Here is a 10,898-nt window from a genome sequence, read left to right on the forward strand (position 1 = left end):
TGTGGACTTCAACTCCCAGAATTCCTGAGCCAGCTAAGCTGGCTCAGGAATTCTGGGAATTGAAGTCCATGAGTCATAAAGAGCCAAGGTTGACTAACCCTGACCTATAGCCTGAGGCCTCGGATTATATCTCACAAGGAGAGAAATCAAGAGTTAGGTAGACCAGAAATATAATTTAGCATAATGTGTTTTTCTACATCCTAATCTCAGATGGTTGGGGTTAATGCCTAAGAAATTACAGGTAGTCCTCGATTTACAACAGTTCATTTAGTGACCGTTCAAAGTTATAACAGCACTAAAAAAGTCACTTATAACCATTTTTCACACTTAGGACCATTTCAGCATCCCATGGTTGTGTATTTACATTCAGATGCTTGACAACATGTTCATATTTATGAGGATCGCAGCGTCCCAGGTCATGTGATCCTCTTTTTGCGACCATCTGAGAAGCAAAGTTAATGGGGACTCCAGATTCACTTAACAACCGTGTTATTAATTTAACGAATGCAGTGATTCACTTAACAAATATGGCAAGAGAAGTCGTAAAATGGGGGGGCAAAACTCACTTAACAAATTTCTCACTTAGCAACGTAAATTTTGGGTTCAATTACGTTCGTAAATCGAGGACTACCTGTAGAAGCACCAATATTTTTCAGTTTAAATTAACATTTTTCATAGTGGATTCATTAAAAAAAATTATCTGGTGGCGGTTTGGATGTTATACATCTCTGCTTCCTTCTGGAAATTGATCTGGTTGAAAAATGGGCTACAAATTTGGACAGAGATTGCCATCCTAGAGAAAGGAAAAGTCGGGGGACTTTTTTCAGCACCAGAAGAGGGCTGTTTTCATCAGAGGCAAACAAAGAACATTCCTATTAAATACAATAATGAAAATCTCTGGTGCCCATCGTAATGTTTACAAACTCCTAAGAGCCGCGGCGAAAAGAACAGATTTTTCCTTTCCTGAGATGGCTGGTCAGCCCCAGACAAACAAAGATTTAACTGAAACGTTAGGAAGGAAATAATAGCCATTTCCAATGATAATACACAATTTTAGCACCTACGCTCAGTTGATTTAGGTGATCGGGTAACATGTCAAGCAGCCTGCCTTGGTTAGGTAAGCTTTTAATGAGTAATTGGCAGTCTTATTTCTGTTTTAGATTTGGTTTGTCATTGGCTATCCATTACCTGCCATTCATCTTTGATCTCTTTGGACAGGCCTGATCAAAAGATGTCATTTGACCTACTCCAGTTGGCAGAAACTTGCATGACTCTCATAAAAGGGACACCCCGTCTATAAATAAAATGACATTATTATTTTTCTGTCCTATCATGTAGAAGAGACAATTATGATAATACAGTGTCTGTCACTAGCTCCTCGGCAAATTGCTAGCTCTCACGCAACTGTTTAGCTTTCTTATTTGTTTTTTGTCTGTTTTCCTCCATTTCGAGTGGAAAATAAAGCAGAATTGAAATCGCTAATGCCTTCGCCTCACACTCTGACAGACTCGGGGATTTCTTCTCTATGGCGCTGACATGCAGATGTGACCATCAGATTATCTTTGACAATGGCAGCTGGTGACCAAGAGTCGTATTGTTCAGGACACTGGACAACAATGGAATGGAATTATAAACTGGATTTAACCACTGGCAGATGAAAGCTCAAATTTAGATCAGAAATGATCCATGAGGCCACAAAATCACAGGTGTGATGTCTTGTACTTTAATAAAGCCACACCAGAGGTAGCAGTGAAGCTTTCAGAGGACAGAATACACATGTGTGAAGCTGGCAAACCAGGAAGTGTAGTATGTCCATACGTAAGATCCGGAAGGGAACAGGGAAAAATCCAGCAATTGCTGGTAAGGTTGCTACCTCCAGAAAGTTTATAGTTCCCAAATAGTAGTAGTAGTAGTAGTAGTAGTAGTAGTAGTAGTAGTAGTAGTAGTAGTAAGAACCAGGAGTATCTCACCTTTCCTCAATTCTATCTCACAAGAGCCTTCTTTAAGATTGCCCAACAAAACAAAAAGCAACTTAAAAAGATAGCAAATGGTCAATTTGGCCTTTTTATACACTCAAAACCTCTTCTTCATTGATACAGAACCAGGTATCAATTAACATAGTAAAGTGTATGTGAGTCTAATCCAGAGTTCCTTTAATAAACTTTGCACCTGTAGTATTGCTAAAGGAAATTACATGTGCCCAAAGATACCTGCGAAGACACGCCTGCCACTATATCTGTTTTAGTTTGCCAACCCAAATTTTCCACAACAGCCACCCATGACAGAGGGGGGATTTTATGCAGCCTGTGTCATAAGCCAACAGAGATTGGTGGTCCCATCTAACGGTTTGGAAGATTATTGCTTTTTATACCACCTCGAACCCCTGGAAGAAAAGAAGGATATGCAACTCTAAAAATAAATTATTTCTCAGATGCTTTTCAGCAATACCCACTTTTCCAAAGATCATGAGGTTGCAAGGAATTAATACCTTTCCCTAAATGTGCAAATGGATCGTTTGCACAAGACTTTTAAAATCAGGCAGAAGACCCCCATGGAATTAACAATAGGTAGACAGGGTACCCCACAAGTTGCCATTCATTTCTGACACACAATGAACAGATAGACAAAGACAACACAGACACTTAAAGCCAATAGAAAGTAGCAATGTTTTAAAATCAAAGTAACGTAAGATGGAACAGATTTTGTTTTTGCCTTCAACTGTAACATATCTACACAGAACACTGCTTAATTGCAAATCCCAAAAGCATCATCAACAACAAAAAAAGATGGAGCAGTTGATTCTTTGGTGGACTTCCCATACATTTCCAAATATACGTGAAAATGCCCACAGGTACATGAATGGAACTTCCATCATATTTTTACCTTGTGCCATGCTCATGTTTATTGCATAGGTTAAGGTTGAATATCCCTGGGTGAACTTATCAGGGCTTTTATCATTTAGAGAAAAGATCTTAAAAGCAGGAAAGATTAGTTGGCCAGAGGGAAGGCTTAGATTATTTAATCTTCAACGAAAAAGCATTCCCTGAGATGAAGAAACTCAGAGGACCATCAAGGATAATCTATGGACTATAGTCAGTACGATGAATCAAACGCTTGTATAAGACCTTCTCTGATCCATAAGAAAAGATAAAAGTATCCCCTGACCTATCATGTCCATCTTTAGGGACCAATGCTCATCTCCATTTCCTAGCTGAGGGAGTCAGCATTGTCCAAAGATGCTTCTGTGGTCATGTGGCCAGCATAACTATACTCTGAGGTTCGTGGTACCTATTTATCTACTTGTATTTGCACACTATTGAACTGCTAAATTGACAGTAGTTGGGGCAGGAATGGAGCTCCGCCCATCACGTGGTGCTTGAGTCTTGAACTGTCAACCTTCCAGTTGACAAGCCCAGCGTCTTTATGGCTAGACCACCATGCCCCCATTTCTAGCCCAAAGGTTAAGATTAAGAATGTTAAAGAAAAATGCCAAGATGTATGAGAATGAATGCTTATGTACAGTAGTAAAGAAAATAAGAAGTTTTTTTAATTACACAAAAAGCGTAAGATTTAATGCTTATGGACTACATTCTTAGATGACAATGTGATAAGTAATTCGGCTGCATTTACGTCTTCATCTATCCATTCTGCTGAGCGCAGTACTAGCCTTCTGGTGTGAAAGTTCTGTCTTGATGTCCCATCATTCAAATGTTTCGTCTCTGTAGAGTACAACTATCTGAAGACACATTCTGACGCTACCGCATCCTGAAACAGATCCTTATACAAGGTAATGATGCCCCTGATTTAAATGCAAGCTAGAAACAAGCTAGTCTGCACAATTCTTCTCCTTTTCAATAGCAGTCCCAGTTTGATACTTGTCACAAACAGTTCTCTGCGCATATAATTGTACTGCTCAGATAGATGTGCGCTCTTTTGTTAGGGAAGCAGACAACTTTGAATGATGTTACTACTCAGAAAGCTGCAAAATCCATCAGGAAACTTGGCTGAGTTGAGACTTCTCTAATTTACCTGAGCTCATTTCTTCCGGCTTCAAACTTAATAGAGGTACATAATCACATGTGAAGTAATGAAAAATAAAGGTTCACAACAGGTAATTTGGATCAAAGGCAGATTAGCCTGAACTCTTGTGTTTATTCTCGCTGAAACAAATAGAGATGCTTAGCTTCACAAATCTAATCTGAAAGTGTGCTTCATTCACTGCTACTGCTACTACTTAACAATTATTTAGTGCCAATAATATGCCAGGTGCTACACAGCACAGATGTGATGCCCGGAGGGCATAAAATCTACATTAAGCAAACAAGACAAGGAGAAGGAAAGAAATTAGGGGATGTGCCAGTGAGTAGTAGATATGGAACAAGTGAAAGTCAGACGACAGTGGAAGGGGAAAAAAATGTAAGACGGTTGAGGGATAACTATTCAGAATGAAGGTTTTGATGGATATCTAAGATTCATGAATGAAGGTGAATATACGTGTCCCAGGATAATCTTGCAGGATCCAAACTGGGTGGGTCATTGGGACCAAAGGTTTCATCTTCCGAGCTTTGGGACTCATGCTGCAGCACATCCACAGTGAACTTCTGTCTAACCAGAGAGAAATTCTCTGAAAATGGGCTCCAGCATAAGTCCAAAAGCTCGGAACCTATGGTCCCGGTGACCGACCCAGATTGGCTCCCGCAATAACTAAGACTGATGTTTTTAATGTAAAATCTTGCCTGCGGAGTGGATGTTATATCATGCTACAGATTTTCTCTTCCATCTACTGTAAACCCCTCTTCTGTATAGGAAGAACTGCTGTATGTGGTTTTAGATTTCCCATAGGTGTTGGACCCACAAGAGGTCATATGGCAGTAGACCCCTCTTGCAGTAGATGACAAAGGACAGGATCGCCCTATGCTTTTCCATATAGAGAAGCTAGCTAGATCAATCAACCCTTATTCTACAAAGAATATAATGGTTCACCATAGGTAAGAGCCATGGCTGGGTTAGGGAATATCATGACATACATGATTCTACCATCCAGCATCTCATTTTAGTGGTGCCCATTCGGTGCACGAGGTCTAATGGTAGAGACTGCTGAGGGAAAACTGGCATCAGAGATCGTTCCAGAGCACCAGAAGCAGCAATATAGATCCAGCTAGGAAAGATAGAACACACACACACATAGAGAGTGAACACATTCATATCCTACCAGAAAAGAACTCTTCATACAAGTCAACCAAGAAAAGAGATACAAAACAAATGCAGATTAATTAACTTACTACAACTTCACAAGTCAACCTCCTGGGAAGGAGAGAATTTTACTCTTCTTTAAGAAAGAAGAGCCGAGGTGGCGCAGCAGTTAGAGTGCAGTACTGCAGGCCACTTTAGCTGACTGTGTTCAGCAGGTTAGCGGTTCAAATCTCACCGGCTCAAGGTTGACTCAGCCTTCCATCCTTCTGGGGTAGGTAAAATGAGGACCCAGATTGTTGGGGGCAATGTAAATATATATATATATATATACATTGCTTACTGGTGTACACCGCTTAGAGAGTGCTTGCACTTAAAGCGGTATATAAGTCTCATAAATAAAATAAGTCTCATAAATAAATAAATCTGATTCCCCAATCAGATCTAGCATTAGGGAGTAAATTTACATTCACCAAAATCAAGATGCAAACAATTACAGTAGCCTCCTGAGCTATAAAGTACAAAATAGGACAGGGGTATGGCCCAAATATTTAAGAAAGAAAAGTAGCAATTTAAAAGTTGAGAAGAAAGTCCCCATAATTATGTACAGCAAAGCATAAGATGAGCTACACTAAGACACTGGATGAACCTCTGTCTCTCTATGGACTCACACAGACATCCGCACACCCAAGTAGTTTATGTAGTGAAGGAACTATAAGGGTTAATGAAGAAAGATGCAAGAGGGCCAGTTTGGTCTAGTGGGTAAGGCATCTGGCTAGAAAGCAGGAGACTGTGAGTTCAAGTCTCACCTTAGACATGGGTGACCAGTTGTTCTGTAAGCCCAACATACCTCACAGGATTGTTGTTGTGGGGAAAATAGGAGGAGGGAGTTGTGTTGGATATGTTTGTCGCCTTGAGAGTTATTTGTAAAAATAGTTAAGGCGGGTTACCAAAGAAATAAATAAATAAGCAATTTCTTTTTTTTATTAGCCATAGTGGCTAGAGAGTGTGAGCTCCAGAAATAGCTAACTACAAGCCAAAAGTCATACAAGTCATACAAATGACTCTTTTCCTTTTTTCTACTGGAGGCTCTCATAGCTACCTGTGTTAAGTTTGAGAGAAGCAGTATCTGACAAAATCAAAATTAAGAAACCATCGCTCCTTCTCAATCTAAACAGAGCCTTGTCTAAGGTATTCAGATGCATATTTCAACTGTCAACCTGCTGAGCAAATCCACCCGTAGTATTTGTAGCAGCAGCAGTAGTAGCCTTTGTGTTATCGGGTGCAGACCGATGCTCATTTTCCTCATTCGGCAACAGACTGAATTTTGCAACAAAACATCCACGCCGCAATTAAGGCTTTTTTTTTTTTTTAAAGGAGACATTATTCCCATTGCAAAAATTCTAAGAGAGGAGTTAGGACCAAAATTGCATAATAAAATATGCTCGCTCAACAATTATTGAGCGGCCTGCCTTTATGATTAATTGCAAGGACACGATGATGGGTTCTGCATTGAAAACGAGGGCTAAACTCCCTGAAAGAAAAGGAAGCAAACATATGCATGTAAAGTCATCATCGTCATAGTCGTCGTCATCATCATCATCATCCATCGCCTTGGCGTCTTAAAACTCTGGTTTCTGAAAGTAGCCTAGTCTTCTGTACGTAAGCAAATAGGTCTGTATTTGAAGCCAGCTCTGAGAGCAAAGAACACACATTTGGCTCTCCCATTTTGCACCCCTTTGCTGGTTTGCTACGTCTTATTATTTGCCGAGGCGCTGCTGGGATGCGAAGGCAGTCAATCATTGCCAAGGCTCTTGAGAAACTCCCAGTAACACATAAACCTTCATTGACTTTCTGTTGCTGTGGTGGAGGGCTTGGGCACTTGATGAATGTCAGGATGTGTTGTAGCATAGAGTTTTGGAAATGAGTAAAGGGCCCCCGACGTGAGAGACTGACTCATCATTTTATCATTCTTCTCCGCCTCGCCCAAATAGGAAGGACTCCCGCTGAGTGATTTGGGGGATAGGAGAGCAAACAATAATGGCCAGGGAGCAGCTCTTCATTTATTGCAACAGGACAGTTGCGTTGGACTTAAGATCAAGGTGGAAGGAAAAGACAGTGAGATACACACAAACACACACACTCCCTACACAGCAGGATTTTATTTCCTTTTCTTGCTAGGTTTATGAACGGCATCCTTCATTCTTGCCAAGGATGCTACAGAGCCCAGCGATGGAGAATAGAACTTTCCTCCATGCATCAGGCTGCTATCAATGAGAGACACACCAGCTGGCTATGTTGCAACCTGAAAAATAAAAGGTGTGTGTAATAATCGTAGAGTGTGTGTTATTAATCCACCAATAGGGATGTGCACACCCCACTGGGAAGAGTCCTTGCACAGAATGTAAGCGCTTCTGTATTTCTATTGTCTGGTTGTATCAGATGTCTTTCTGTCTGTGTGTGTCTGTGCGCATGCGCCTGTGCCTCTCCCTTCTCGCCTTGCTCTAGGTTATAAACCTCCTTCTCTCAGCTGCCTGTCTTCTAACAAGCTATTTTCATTCTCCTTAGTGTATCAATTCATGGGGTGGAAGTTAAACAGTTTGGGAAGGGTCGTGTGTAATTCACACTGCCAACGCTGCAGCACCTAGAAAAATCAAGACCCTCGCTGCAGAGTTGAACGTTATGAACTGAGCTGTCCCGTCATCTCAGCTGAAGGAACACAGCAGGCATGATTCCCCTTCTCAAATGAAGCCCTTCCATTTGTCAAAAGCCCCTTCTTGCATTCAGCTGCAACAATCAGTTTTCACTATTTCAGTTGTATTTTTGACAAATCTTAATTTCTCCTTCTTAAAAAGAAAGGAGTATAGGGAACTGTCAAACCTGTCAACTGTTGTGCCCCCCCCCCCACACACACAATAAAATCTCATCAATATATAATCCAGAGGATATCCTATCCTATCTTATCCTATCCTTTCCTTTGCTCCCCTCCCAATTCCTTTGCCTCTTTCTCTTCTTCTCCTCTTCCTATTTCCCTTCCCTTCCTTTCCCTCCCTTCTACTCTCATTTCTTTTCCCTCCTTCTCTTCCTCCTCCCCTTCCCCCCTTTCTTTCCCTTACTTTCCTCTCCTGTCCTATTTTCTTTTCCTTCTTTCCTCCCTCTCTTCTTCCTCTTCCTCCTTCCCTTCCCTTCCCTTCCTTTCCCTTCCCCTTCTCCTTCCTTTCCCAGCTCACCTTTTGACTGGGCAGCAAGGCTCACTTTCCCAGCCTCTAAATGGGAAGTGCAAATATTACTTTCATTCATTCCATCAAAAGCAAAACAAACCATCTTCCCTTGCCCAGGAATTCACTTCTTCCATATCTGAAGAGGGAACATATTCTTCCTACTTACAACATTCAGAGGTGAGCAAACGTATCTGTTGGCGAGTGAGAGGCATTTGCAAGTCTGAAGACCACCCAAAATTTGCAGAAAGATATATATATATATATATATATATATATATATATATATATATATATATATAAAGATTGAGGGCAAGAGAAGAAGGGGATGACAGAGAATGAGGTGGTTGGATGGAGTCACTGAAGCAGTAGGTGTGAACTTAAATGGACTCCAGAAGATGGTAGAGGACAGGAAGACCTGGAGGAACGTTGTCCATGGGGTCACAATGGGTCGGACACGACTTCGCAATTAACAACAACAACATATATGTATTTCTTATCTTAGACTAACCTGCCTCAGATGGCAGATGCTATGAGGAGAAAAAGACTATTGTTTATTCCTTATTGAGTTGGAGGAAAGAAAAGTAGTTACTTTAAGAGAGACAGAGAGAGAGGGAGGGAGGGAGGGAGAGAAAGAGGGAGAGAAAGAGAGAGAGATACCATGGTGGTATATAAAGCATTGGATTGTGATGTAGGAGGTCTAGGGTCAACACTGACCAAGGACATTCCGAGAGAGATTTAAATTATTCTTTATCTTAGAGATTAACCTACCCGCAGATAGCAGAAAAAGAGGTGGACTATTGTGTATTCCATGCACAATATATCATCCTAGACCTCCTACATCATAATCCAACGCTTTAACCATTATACCACCATGGTTCCCTTCTGAACTCCTGCTTGACAAATTGCAGATTGATGAGTATGAAATAGCTGGATATGCGTTCTTACCCATTCTTAAACGGTCAAGGCTGTTCTTTTCTCCCTTTTTTCTTTTAAGCCTTTCAAGTCTCAATTTCCCAAACAAGACAGTCCAGATACGTGGATTGCATTTCTAGAAATTCCCTAGACACAGGGATTAGGGATTCCCAAACGGTAATCCAGTGGGTGACAAGGACAGGATTCTCCTAGAGATGGCCATTTTTCCCAAAGAGAGTCCCATTAGGAATTGCTGATGTTGATGATACAGTGGCCAAATTCGAAGTTATATTGAGATAAATTTTCTCTTGACCGCTTGATTTCTTCTCGGCCAGAGGCAAGAGAAGTAGCCCTTCTCTAAAATCTGAAGCAACTTTCTCCAAAAGACTCCCCCTTTTTATGGATATTGCTGTATTGTATTATTATAAGGCACACACTAGTACATTATATTATTTACTAATATCAGTAAATACAGTGCTGTTTAGAGAGTGTTGACTGGCAATTAGTAACATTCAGATGTTTAAATATCTTAAACTTTTAAAGATAAAAAAACGTTAGGTCAATATGAACTATGTTCTCTAAAATATTAATGTTGATAAGCACAAGATTGCTTACATTTTACATCCAAAGCTGATCGAAGCATTTGTTAATCAACTGTAAAATGCTATATTTGCTATATAATAAAGATTTCTATTTTAAGCTTAATGCTTAATACTAAGCACTGTAGTGTTACTTACTGTTCTTTGTGTATATTAAAACAAAACAAACAACAAGCAAGACAAGCTATTGGATGTCTAGCTTCCCCTTTCTTGTGCCTCAACCCATTTGCAGTGTTTATAAGCATTTGGGGCCCCTTCAATACCATACTGCAAGTGTTTATATTTTTATAATATATTGTAAATTATGGGAACCATTATGAATTTGATTAAAGCTTTTTGAACTTTCAAAAGGATAGACAAAGCATTGCCCACAAACTGTCCATTGACCCCTTACATTTGCTCTCAGCTCACCCACACATTTACTCTAATTTTTTTGGAGAGTCACAATTAATGAGTACACAGGCATTAACTAGATGGACCAAGTTTAATTCTATTTCTGTTCTTTTGGGGAGAAGATTAGATCAGAACTCCCTTCCCCACATCTAGACCTTCATACGTAAAGATGAATTCTTTCGTGTAAGCCAATATAGCTGTTCCAGTAGAACAGGGGTAGGCAACCTTGGCTCTTTTATGACTCGTGGACTTCAACTCCCAGAATTCCTGAGTCATAAAAGAGCCAAGGTTGCCTACCCCTGCACTAGAAGAAGATGTGTATGTAGTTTTCTTAAAAACTTCCAGTGATGGAGCACCCACAACTTTGAAGCCAAGCTGTTCTACTGGTTAATCATTCTCACTATTAGGAAGTTTCTCCTTAATTCCAGGTTGCTTCTCTCCTTGATTATTTTCCATTCATTGTTTCTTCTCCTGCCCTCTGGTGCTAAGAATATAAGTCTTCGTGGAAGCCCCTCAAATACTGGAACACCACTATCATGTCACTCCTAGTCCTTCTCTTCTCCAGTCTAGCCATACCCAAATC

The 10,898-nt window shown here is 40.4% G+C and overlaps 1 protein-coding gene across 2 annotated transcripts in view; it reads right to left on the reverse strand.

The window, feature by feature from the left end:
* The window catches only part of TSHZ3 (teashirt zinc finger homeobox 3), a 92,048-nt gene that overhangs the window by 21,238 nt on the left and 59,912 nt on the right, over window positions 1-10,898 (reverse strand). The window lies entirely within an intron of this gene.

Source organism: Crotalus tigris, unplaced genomic scaffold (assembly GCF_016545835.1).
Source record: "Crotalus tigris isolate CLP2741 ecotype Arizona unplaced genomic scaffold, ASM1654583v1 scf7180000024362.2655971311:6658466, whole genome shotgun sequence".
Lineage (NCBI taxonomy): Eukaryota > Metazoa > Chordata > Lepidosauria > Squamata > Viperidae > Crotalus > Crotalus tigris.